Consider the following 13,204-nt stretch of genomic DNA (forward strand, 5'->3'; position numbering starts at 1 on the left):
AGAAGCAAAACAAAGCTAACTAAATTTGGAGACTTCTTCAGTAGCGTTTAAACAGAACGGAGCTGACCAAGTAGGAACTCAGCTTAGAAGTTGAACATCCGAAGATAACGAATAAAGCTGAGTGACAGTCAGGACAGCATGAAGGATCCGTTCATTATAAGACAAAGTCTGCCAATCCTCTGCACCAATAATTGGAACCTCGAAGACACACAAAAGACTAATTCCAAGAAACATGGGACATTGGATTATTGGTAAAAGACAACTGGCGCAAAAAGACAAGTCTGGTGCAATAAGACAAAACCTGACGCCTGAAGAAAACAGAGGAAGGGAATGGCGGAACAGACTGAAGCTGACCAGAATCTGTCCCCCAAAAGAGCCGTTTTGGTGTTAACGGTAACAACAATTCAAACGATCCAAATCTGCAGTTTTCCTTCTATAAAAGGACAATGAAGAACCTTGGATAAACACAGAAGTATCAAGAGAAAATACAAAGAGAGAAAATCTTGAAAGCACTCAAATACAAAATGATCTTACACTAATTTTTCTATTCTCTGTGTAAATGCTAGATTGATTATTGTGTAATCATCTAAAGTGTTCTTTAGTTCAAAAAGAACAAGTTCGTGGTCAATAGGAATATTGAGAGTGTTAAGCTGAGTGACTTGGTTGTAAGCATTCAGTGATAGAGAAATCTAGGTGCTGGGTTGTAGCACTTAGTAGGAGTTGAGTAGACGAATAGAGGAAGGTACTCTTGCATATTCAACTGCCTTGTAATTGGTTTGTGCTCTACCGTTAAAGAGCTCAGTATTGGATTCAAAAAGCCCGAAGGACTCTGGGGACTGGACGTAGGCAGAGAGGCCGAACCAGGATAAGTGATACTGAGTAATCTCTGAACTCTCTCTTATATTGCATGTGTTGTTTGCTATATTTACTCATCATATAAATTGCCTAAGCTAACCTTGAGTAAATAAGTGGTGCTGAGTTAGAAGCTGACCTCTAAGAGTGTCAATTCTCAACTCACAAGAAAACAACTGTAGTCAACATCCGACTAAAGCTATCTTGAAACATATCTCACCAAGCTGACCAAAAGCTGAGTTAATAAACTCTCAAAATAACTTCCAGTCAGCTTAATTAAAACGCGAAAAAGATTGTATTAGTTCCTAACCCCCCCTTGGAACTAATTACTAGGGACCAACATGTAGCACACTGACTTCGCCTTTGGCGACCCGTTCCCGGACGAATGAATGTCCATCTCGACATGCTTTGTGCGATGGTGTTGAACTGGATTGCCGGTGAGATAAATGGCACTGATGTTATCACAATACACAATTGTGGATTTCTGAAGTGGGTACCCGAGCTCAAGTAACAGGTTTCGAATCTAACATATTTCAGACACAACATTGGCCACGCCGCGATACTCGGGTTCGACACTGGAGCGGGACAGCGTGGGTTGTCGTATGGCTGACCAAGAAATAAGATTGTCACCAAGAAAAATGCAGTACCTGGAGGTGGAGCGACGAGTATCGGGACAGCCAGCCCAATCCGCATCAGTGTAAGAGATCAACTGCGATGGAGATGAAGCAATTAATGTGAGACCAAGATCAAAAGTGCCTTGTACATACCGAAAGATGCGTTTAAGAGCTGCCATGTGAGATGTCTTGGGGTCGTGCATGAATAGACTGATTTGCTGAACCGCATAGGAGATGTCTGGTCTGGTGAGGGTGAGATATTGAAGTGCACCGGCTAACTGTCTGTATTCCGTGGGATTGTGATAAGCGGAGCCAGAGGATATACTGAGTTTTTGTTTCATGTCAACCGGAGTAGCAGCTGGATTACAGGAACCAAGACCAGCTTTATCAATAATTTCTGAGGCATACTTCTTTTGAGATAGAAAGAGAGAGCCTGGTGAGTGTGTAACCGAAATTCCCAAGAAGTAATGAAGGGGTCCTAGATCTTTCATTGCAAATTTAGAGTTCAGTTGAGACAGAATGGATGACTGAAGTTTATCGGAAGAGGTGACAAGAACAATATCATCAACGTAGAGGAGAATGTAGGCGGTCTCCGTGCCTTGTTGAAGGATGAACAGGGAGTGATCAGATATGCTGTTGGTGAATCCCACTTTGGTGACAAATGCAGCAAAACGCTGGTACCAGGCCCTAGGTGCTTGCTTCAAGCCATACAGAGATTTTCTGAAGTAGACAAACATAATCAGGATGCCGGGGATCACGGAAACCCAAAGGTTGATGCATATAAACTGTCTCATTAAGATTGCCATGGAGGAATGCATTTTTGACATCCAATTGACGGATATTCCATTGTTTGGAGAGAGCAATGCTAAGAACAGCCCTGATGGTTGCAGGCTTGACCACAGGACTGAACGTTTCACCACAATCAACACCTGCCAATTGTCCTGATCCATTACCCACCAATCGTGCTTTATACCTCTCGAATGATCCGTCTGATTTAGTTTTGTGCCTGAAAATCCACCAACTACGAATAACATTAGCATTATTTGGACGGGGTAATAGTACCCACGTCTTATTTTCAATAAGAGCCTCAAATTCATCAGTCATGGCTTGTGTCCAATTTGGATCACTTAATGCAATAATCGGTGTTTTAGGAATGGGAGAGATGTGAGTGCAGAAACAGATAAGTTGAGCATTCGACGAGGCTTGTGAATACCGTGTTTGGCACGGGTGGTCATAGTGTGGTTGTTTGGATTGATCAGGTGGTTATTCATTTCTGGGGAAATAGAGTTAGGAGGAATGGATGGTGAGGTAGGGGATGAAATTGTGTTTTGCGTTGGGGAAGGGAAGGAAGGAGAAACTGTCGACGACTCGAAGGAGGAGGAGACGGAGGACGGGGCAGACTCGACGGGTGACGCGACGGGAAATGGTGACACAGGCGGGGTCGACGCAACAGGGTCAGGGGACGTGGAAGTCCGTGGTGTCGATAATGACACGGATGGGACGTTAGGGGATGACTGGACGACGCGGACGGGAGTGGACACTACGACGGGGGACTGCGGTGTTGATGGGGACGTAGGGGAGTTGGAGGGCTGGGGGGAGAAGAAAGAAGCAGGAAGGAAAGGACATGCGTCTTCCGTGGAAAGGATAGGTAAAGAGACCTTAGGCGCAGAAATTATCGAAAATGGGTAAACAGATTCATTAAACACGACATGACGGGAAATTATGAATTTATTTGTGGAGGGATTGAAGCATTTATATCCTCGGTGGTTCGACGGGTAGCCGAGAAACACACACAAAGATGATCGTGCTTCGAGTTTGTGACGAGATGAGGATGGAATGAGAGGGAAACAAAGGCAACCGAACACATAGAGATGAGAGTAGGTGGGATCTTTCTGATATAAAATTTTGGTGGGAGAGTTATATCCTAAGTCTTTGTGAGGGTAAATGTTTAGGAGATATGTTGCAAGTTCAAGTGCATGGTGCCAAAATTTATATGAAATTGATGCATGATTCATGATGGTGCGGATGACATTATTGATAGTTCGGATTGTGCGTTCGGATTTGCCGTTTTGAGGTGATGTGTATGGGCAAGAAAAACGAAATTGCATGTCGTGTTCATTACAAAATTGACGGAAGGATTGATTGTTAAATTCTCCTCCGTTGTCACATTAGAAAACTTTAATTTTTGGCTCAAATTGGGTTTGAACATATGAACTGAAAGTGAGAAAGATAGAAAATACTTGAGATTTATTAGCTAATGGAAATGTCCATAAGAAGTTGGTATTGTTGAAACACCTTTCCACAAGATTTTGATTTGACAAAATCATCCATGATTAAGAGGCAATTAAATTTAAATACTTTGATTTAATTGTACTAATGTGTGTTCAATATTGAGTGCAAAAATATATATATAAAGTAAGACAGGTGAGAAGTCAACATAAGCCAAAGCTGAGTTAAACGGAACTCAGCATGAAAGTATGAGAAGCTGAGTGGAGTAGAACTTAGCATCATAAGCTTCCTTCAAAGTCGCCAGAACGAAGCTGACTAAGAAGGATCTCAGCATGGAAGTAGAACATTCGGAGATAACGAATGAAGCTGAGTGACAGTCAGGACAGCATGAAAGATCTGTTCACTAAAGGACAAAGTCTGCCAATCTTCTGCACCAATAATTGGAACCTCGAAGACACACAAAAGGCTAATTCCAAGAAACATGGGTTATTGGATTATTGGTAAAAGACAACTGGCACAAAAAGACAAGTCTGATGCATGAAGACAAAACCTGACGCCTGAAGAAAACAGAGGAAGGGAATGGCGGAACAGACTGAAGCTGACCAGAATCTGTCCCCCAAAAGAGCCGTTTTGGTGTTAACGGCAACAACAATTCAAACGATCCAAATCTGCAGTTTCTCCTTCTATAAAAGGACAATGAAGAACCTTGGATACGTACTGAAGCATCAAGAGAAAAATACAAAGAGAGAAAATCTTGAAAGCACTCAAATACAAAAAGATCTTACACCAACTTTTCTATTCTCTGTGTAAATGCTAGATTGATTGTTTTGTAATCATCTGAAGTGTTCTTTAGTTGAAAAAGAACAAGTTTGTGATCAATAGGAATATTGAGAGTGTTAAGCTGAAAGCTTGGTTGTAAGCATTCAGTGGTAGAGAAATCTAGGTGCTGGGTTGTAGCACTTAGTAGGAGTTGAGTAGACGAATAGAGGAAGGTACTCTTGCATATTCAACTGCCTTGTAATTGGTTTGTGCTCTACCGTTAAAGAGCTCAATATTGGATTCAAAAAGCCCGGAGGACTCTAGGGACTGGACTTAGGCAGAGAGGCCGAACCAGGATAAGTGATACTGAGTAATTTCTAAACTCTCTCTCATATTGCATGTGTTGTTTGCTTTATTTACTCAGCATATAAATTGCCAAAGCTGACCTTGAGTAAATAAGTGGTGCTGAGTTAGAAGCTAACCTCCAAGAGTGTCAATTCCTAACTTACAAGAAAATAACTTTAGTCAACACTTGACTAAAGCTGTCTTAAAATATATCTCACCAAGCTGACCAAAAGCTGAGTTAACAAACTCCTAAAATAACTTCAGTCAGCATTATTAAACGCGAAAAAGTTATATTAGTTCCTAACCCCCCCCCCCCTTGGAACTAATTATTAGGGACCAACAAGTGGTATCAGAGCCTAAGCTCACTACTTAAAGATCTAACAATCTTGAGCTGATCCCTTAAAATGGGTGAGAATAGCACTCGGTTCCTTCCAGGAAACCAAACAACACAGATACTCCCCGAGGGATTATCAATCACTAGACCTCCCCTATTCTTTGGGTCAAACTATACATTCTGGAAGAATAAGATGAAGAACTTTATACAAGCCACAAACATGAGTGCATGGCTTGCAATTGTTCAAGGTCCACATGTGCCATACAAAACTGTTAACAATGAGAAAATTGTTAAAAGTGAGGCTGAGTGGACAGAGGATGACCTCAGAAAATTACAAAATAATGCTTCGACTATCAATATGCTTCACTGTGCTTTAGATGCTGCAGAATACAATAAGATTTCAGGTTGTGAGTCAGCACAGGAGATTTGGAAGAAGCTTGAAGTAACCTATGAAGGCACAAGCAAAGTTAAGGAGTCTAAGGTCAATCAACATATGAGACTCTACGAGCTGTTTGAGATGAATGAGAATGAAGACATCTCAGAAATGAACGCAAGGTTCACAAACATTATAAACGAGCTCAAAAGGCTTGGAAAGAACTTCACTGAAGAGGAACAGGGGAAGAAAATCCTGAGAAGTTTGCCTAAGAGCTGGCAAGCAAAGAAAACAGCTGTAGAAGAAGCTCAAGACTTGACTACCTATAAATATGATGAGCTGATCGGATCCCTGCTGACCCATGAAATCTCTATGAAAAACTTTGAAGCTAAAGAGAAAGAGAAGTCAGAAGATAAGAAACAAAAGTCACTTGTCATGAAAGCTGACTCGACTGAAGCGGAATCAACTAATGATGAGGAAATGGCCATGTTCACCAGAAAGATGAAGAAGCTGTTCAGGAGAAGTGATAGAAACGGTAAAAGGTCGTTTAGAAGAAATGACAAGTACAAAGCTGAGTCAAGTGACAAGTACAAAAAGGACAGCTCGAAGTCTGTCACATGTTTTGAGTGTCACCAAACTGGGCACATCAAGTCAAGCTGTCCCAACCTCAAGAAAGAGAAGAAGGGAAGCAAAAAGGCTATGGTAGCCACATGGAGTGACAGTGATGAGTCAACGTCATCTGAAGCTGAGAAAAATGAAACAACCAATATATGCTTCATGGCAGATGATGGAGCTGACAAATCTCAATCTGAGCAAGCTGACCTTTCTGATGAAACTGACCAGGAGGATCACAACAATGAGGTAACATCCCTACTTTTGATCAGAAACGAGATGGTAAACGCCTTGAGTGATTTATACACACTAACTAAAAAGTGTAACAAGAAAATCAACTCACTCAGCAGGCGGTGTGACGAGATTAAAGAGGTCAAGCTAAGTGACCTCCGATATCTCCTCCAGGACAACTCTGACTTACATACCAACATGCAAATCATGCATGAGTTTGTCACGGAGGTTCAAACTGAGTCAAAGAAACTTAGAAAGGATGTCACAACGTTACAAAGCCAAGTAAAAATAAACCCCATGCTGCGTACGCAAGTACCAGTCAGCGTAAGCAAATCACTCTATGTGAATGTTGGGAAAAAGGGGGCACACAAAGGATGTGTGTTGGATTAACAAGCGGATTGTCCAATGTGACTTCTGCGGAAGAAAAGGGCATACCACAAAAGTATGTTGGCATGCCCAACACAACAATGCTGACCATGCTCAGTTCAACCCTTAAAGAGTACCATTTTGTGATTTCTGTGGTAAGCCAGGCCACACCATAAAAGTATGCCGTCACAAGTTAAAATATGATTTTGCACCTGTTTATACTAACAAGAAAGGACCCAAAAGGAATTGGGTACCTAAAAATGAATAGTTTAAACTGCAGGTCAGCTTGACATGCGTGGAGAAGTCAAAACTATGGTATATAGACAGCGCATGCTCAAGGCATATGACAGGTGATGAAACACAGTTCATCACACTAGAGCTTAAACGAGGTGGAAGCGTAAGCTTTGGAGACAACAAGAAGGGTAAGATAGTCGGCTCAGGTACTATCGGAGGTAACCCAACCATTGAGTCTGTCTCCTTAGTTAAAGGTCTCAAATACAATCTGATGAGTGTAGCTCAGCTTTGCAAGAGCGGCATAAAAGTTGTATTTGATGATACTAAGTGTCAAATACTCGAGGGAAATACAAATGAATTGATTTTAACCGCCCCTCGTGTAGAAAATGTATACATGTTGAACTTAGAAAAACAGTTTTTTAAAAACATATGCTTAGTGTCTAAAGAGGACAACTCCTGGCTATGGCATAGAAGACTTGGGCATGTCAGCATGGACCTTCTTGCCAAATTAGCTAGAAAGCAATTAGTTGAGGGATTACCCAAATTAAAGTTTGAAAAAGATCAATTGTGTAAAGCTTGTCAGCAAGGCAAAAAACTAAAAAGTCATTTCATAGCAAAAATATTGTCTCAACCAAAAGACCATTGGAATTACTACACTTGGATCTTTTCGGATCTATCCAGCCACTCAGCTTGGGAGGTAAGAAATTTTCCTTGGTTATTGTAGATGATTTCTCTCGGTACACTTGGATCATCTTGCTGAGCAGCAAGGATGAAACTTTTGAGATGTTTACCACACTGATTAAAAAGCTTGAAAATGACAAAGACCTAAGAGTAGCTCACATTAGAAGCGACAATGGTGGAGAATTCAAAAACCAACAGTTTGATGAATTTTGTGAAACCTGTGGTATTGACCATAATTTCTCCGTTCCTAGAACACCTCAACAAAATGGGGTTGTTGAAAGGAAAAATAGAACTATTGTCGAAATAGCTAGGACAATGTTGAGTGAAAACAGGCTTCCAAAGTACTTTTGGGGTGAAGCTGTTCACACAGCATGTTACATACTGAATAGGGCTCTAGTTAGACCTATACTTAAGAAAACTCCATATGAGCTTTGGAAAGGACGAAAGCCCAACATTGGACACTTTCGTGCCTTTGGGTGTAAATGCTTTATACTCAATACAAAAGACAACCTCGCTAAATTTGATGCTAAAGCTAATGAAGCGATCTTTTTAGGGTACTCAACAAACAGTAAAGCATATAGAGTATTCAATAAAAGAACTCAGGTTGTAGAAGAGTCTGTACATGTTGAGGTCGATGAAACTGACCCTACAGGTAAGTCAGCTCAGCTTGAAGAAGATGAACCAAGCTCAGCTTCCGCTGATCAACCAGAAGCCTCTGTGTCATCTATACAGAAGCCGACCCAAGGTAAGCAAGAAATTGAAATATCATTTGCTCACCAATCTATTCCTGTAGAGATTGTAGAAACACCTCTTCCAAACGACTCAACATTGCCCAAGGAAATAAAGATCCCAAGAGGACATACAGAACAGGCCATTCTTGATGCTGCCAACAACAAGTTGATGACCAGAGATCAACTTAGAAAATACCTCAGCAATGTTGCATTCGTCTCAATACATGAGCCAAAGAACTTTGCCGATGCTGAGCAAGATGAGTATTGGATCAATGCTATACAAGAGGAACTTGACCAATTCACCAGAAATGAGGTATGGGATTTAGTACCTAAACCTAGGAATCAAAAGCCCATAGGAACTAAGTGGGTCTTTAGAAATAAGCTAGATGAGCATGGAAATGTGATTAGAAACAAAGCTCAACTTGTAGCCCAAGGCTATAGTCAGCAAGAGGGTATAGACTATGGAGAAACATTCGCACCTGTTGCTAGGCTAGAAGCTATACGTATATTGTGTGCCTATGCTAGTTTCATGAACTTTAAACTATACCAAATGGATGTAAAAAGTGCATTTCTTAATGGCTTTATAAATGAAGAGGTATATGTTAATCAACCTCCTGGGTCTGAAGATCCAAAGTTTCCAAACCACGTTTATAAACTCAAAAAGGCCTTGTACGGCCTAAAGCAAGCTCCAAGAGCTTGGTATGAGAGGTTGACCAATTTCCTGCTGACCAGGAACTATGTTAGGGGAAAAGCTGACACAACCTTGTTTATTAAGAAAAAGGGTAAGCATACCCTACTTGCACAGATATATGTAGATGATATAATATTTGGTGCTACTAACGAATCTTTGTGCAAAGAATTTAGCCAACAGATGCAAACTGAGTTTGAAATGTCCATGATGGGTGAACTCAACTTCTTCCTTGGACTTCAAATCAAGCAAGGTAAGAATGGCATCTTTATAAGTCAGTCTAAGTACACCAAGGAAATGTTAAAGAAATTCAACATGGTAGATTGCAAACCAATATAAACCCCCATGGGTACTGATACTGTCCTATGCAAGGATGAGAAGAGTAAGTCAATTGATAGTAAACTCTAACGAGGTATGATAGGTTCCTTACTCTATCTCACAGCTAGTAGACCTGATATTCAGTACTCAGTATGCTATTGTGCTAGATATGAAGCTGACCCCAGGGAATCTCATCTAACTGCTGTAAAAAGAATTTTTAGATACTTGCAGAGCTCAGTTGATGCAGGTCTATGGTATCCAACTTCAAATGACTTCACACTCATTGGATATACTGATGCTGACTATGGACGAGATAAGCTAGAACGGAAGAGTACTTCGGGAGGATGTCATTTCCTCGGAAGCTGTCTAGTATCTTGGTTCAGCAAGAAGCAATCATCCGTAGCCCTGTCTACAACCGAAGCTGAGTACGTGGCTGCTGGAAGCTGTGTTGCACAAGTCCTATGGATAAAGCAACAGCTTGAGGATTATGGAGTCAAAACAAAGACAATAGAGATCAAATGTGACAACAAAAGTGCCATTGATCTATCCAAGAATCCAGTCCAACACAGCAGGATGAAGCATGTTAGCATAAGACATCACTTCATCAGAGACCATGTACTAAAAGATGAGATCAAGCTGACCTATGTGCCAACAAATGATCAGCTTGCAGATATCTTCACTAAGCCCTTGGCACGAGAACAATTCTATATACTAAGGGAAGCCATTGGTATGTCAAATCCACTCTAAATAAAACTGTATAACTAAATGATTGAGTAAATATCCTATGCTGAGTAGATAAACATATTGAGTAATCATCCTATGCTGAGTTGATGAACATGCTGAGTGATTGATGTATGTTGAGTTATTTAGAGATTGAAAATTCATGAAAACCAGGCACTCAACATCGCGAATGTTTCGAATTCTAGCAAAACCCCTTAGAAACCCACTCGCGTAAAATAAATGCCTACACGTGTAACTACTGGCACCTTGGAAAGACGCACTTTAATGACATATCCCATGCGCCGAAGATGTCATAAATGACAGAATCCTTGTCGGTTGAACGTCCTTAGGCAAAACGGCTAGTTAATTTAATAGGGCCGCCGAAAATCTAATATAAAAAGTGGAAGGATCCCCACTCACTACTCTTTATGCTTACGAACTTCTATATTCGAAGTCCTCTCTCTCCCTAAAACCTCAAAACCTTTATCTGTAACAATGGCTTCCGGGAAGAACGAAACCCCTAAACCCACAACTCAAACCTCAAGCAAACCCACTCAGGATGACCCCGCAGGTCCTTCGACGTAAATAGAAAGAAAGATGATCAAACTACACAAAAAGGTTAACAATCTGGAGGTTCTGAAATGCAGATGGTTCTCTCCAGGATTCGTCACCTCTGAGAAACCATTCTGTGACTGGATCGAGAAGAACAAGTGGACTGGTCTCTTCTCTCTCTCAGGAACAACCTACCCTAGGTTAGTACGGGAATTCTATTCGAATCTACATGTTGATGAAGATGATTCTGATTATTTGGAGACCTCAGTTAAAGGTCAGAAAATCACCGTAACCCCTGCCTATCTAGCCACCTTACTAGATTTACTAGACGAAGGAATTGAGTTTAGGACGACTAAGGAGAAGGTGCCAAAGGAAAAGCTTGAGAAGATCAAGGGGTTCTGTAAACCCAAGGATCATAAAGGTGAAATACCCAGCACTTGCATGGGGCAAGAACAGAAGATGGCTCACTACATGCTGACCAACTTTATCTTCCCCAAACTCAACTCAGCTTCATCCGCCTCTAACTTTGAGTAGTGCTTCATATGGCACATGCTGACCTACACTCCGCTCAATCTTCCCGTCTTCTTAGTTGGGGCTCTTCAACGAAGTGGTAAGAAACTCCGGTTGGGCTCTCTGATCACAAAAATTCTCGAGGACAAGCAGATCGAGACCGTAAATGAAACAAGTAGCTTGGGGAGTGAAATCACTACAGTTCTGCTGGACGGATTGTTGTACAATCAACCCTTGAAAGGATATGAAGAAGTTGAAGAAGCTGAGGAGAATGATGAAGCTGAGCAACTAGAAGTTGAGATTGAAAATGAGCCTGAAATAGAAGTAGAGGCTCATGCTGAGTCCCCTAAGACAGCTCAGCCTGAGAAGAAGAAGAAGAAGAGGAAGGCTCTTGAAACTTGCTCCAAAGACATTCATGCTGTCCCAAAGAAGGTGAGGCTATTGTCTCAAGAAAAGGTTAAAGCTGACAAAGCTAAGGAAAAAGCTGAGTCAGCAGAGAAGAGAAAGAGGCCAGAAGGGCCTGAAGATGAAGAAGAGGAAACTCCAGAATCCCATTTGATGAAAAGGAAGAAGGTTAATTCCTTAAAACCAGTTGAAGCTGATCCCATAGATTGGGTTGTATCGTCCAAAGATCATGGACTTGACCTAGGAAAAGAAGCTAAGAAAGACGCTGAGCAACAAGCTGAGAAAGAAAGGGAAGCTGAAACTCATGCTGAGGAAGAAGTTCATACTGAGCAGGAAAAACCTACAAATGTTGAGCAACCTCAGGATGAGGCTGAATAGAGAGTTGAAGAAGAAGAAAGTGCTGCTGTTAAGGATCATGCTGAGCAACTTGAGAATCCATATGTAGAAGAGGAGACAGTTGCTACTGAGTCCAATGAAGGTATTCCAGCTGACCCTTCATCCCCAAAAGCTCCGAAACGACGGAGACTCAAAAAGAAGGCACAAAAGCAAATTGATCTTATGGACGACTTTCCTGTTGATGATATTGAGACTGACCTCTCCAAAATCCAGTTCCAGTATTTCTCGAATGATGCTGAGACTGAGTCACCTCCAACAGATCCCGTACAAAAACAAGCCTCTGTTACTCAGGATGAGGAACAAGCCAAAACCCCTGAAGATCCAATCCAAGCTGCTCAAGATGGATCAAATCCTGCCTCAACTTCACCCATTCAAGTTGAGCAAGTCAACATGACTACCAAAACTCCACCTCCAACTCAGCATGTTGACGACTCAGCTCCTGAAGTCAATCACAGTCCAGGCACCAATCAAGGTACTCAATCTGGCAAAGAGCCCACTCCTCCACCACCATCAAGCTCAATACCAGCCTCTGAGTCTAATGCTCAATTCACGTACTTAAATGCTACTGAGTCAGGACGCCGTATCATTGCTTCTGCTCAGTCCTTGCTTCAAGAATTGAACCCCCCTCAAGCTGATGATGCTAGATCTTCTGATACTGGGTCCTCTCAACTACCTGGAATCACTCAGCTTCTCAAGGAACTAAGAGGACTCAAGGATCTGGTTAGTATTGTCACCACAGTTCAAACTCAGCAACCAAACCAAGCCCAAATAGCAAAGCTGACTGAGTTGGTACTCACCATGGTGAACCATATGAACTCGCTTGAAGGCAAAATTAACCAACTATCGGAAGTCAATCCAGGGTATGGCACTTCCACTGAACTTCAAGGATATTTTGCCAAGTTAAGTACAGAACTGACCAAATTAAGCGCATCTGGCAATGCTGAGTATGCCACCTCTGCTGAACTTCAACAATGTTTTACCAAGCTTAATGCTGAGCTGACAAGTACGCGTGACTTAGTATCTTCCTCCTCACAGTGCACAATTGACCAACTGAGTGAAGCTGTCAGCATACTAAACCTCAACAAAGCACAGATGGATGTTGACCCAGTTTCCAACAGTGAACTTCTGAGTTTTTCCCAAGCCATTATGAAAGCCATGCGCATCAACAATGCCCAACGCATGTTTTATGATTCTACCTTGCTAAAGCTGTACCATCAATCTTTTGGTCAGATCACCAGCTCGCTCACCTGGTTG

Source organism: Euphorbia lathyris, chromosome 1, assembly GCF_963576675.1.
Source record: "Euphorbia lathyris chromosome 1, ddEupLath1.1, whole genome shotgun sequence".
Classification (NCBI taxonomy): domain Eukaryota; kingdom Viridiplantae; phylum Streptophyta; class Magnoliopsida; order Malpighiales; family Euphorbiaceae; genus Euphorbia; species Euphorbia lathyris.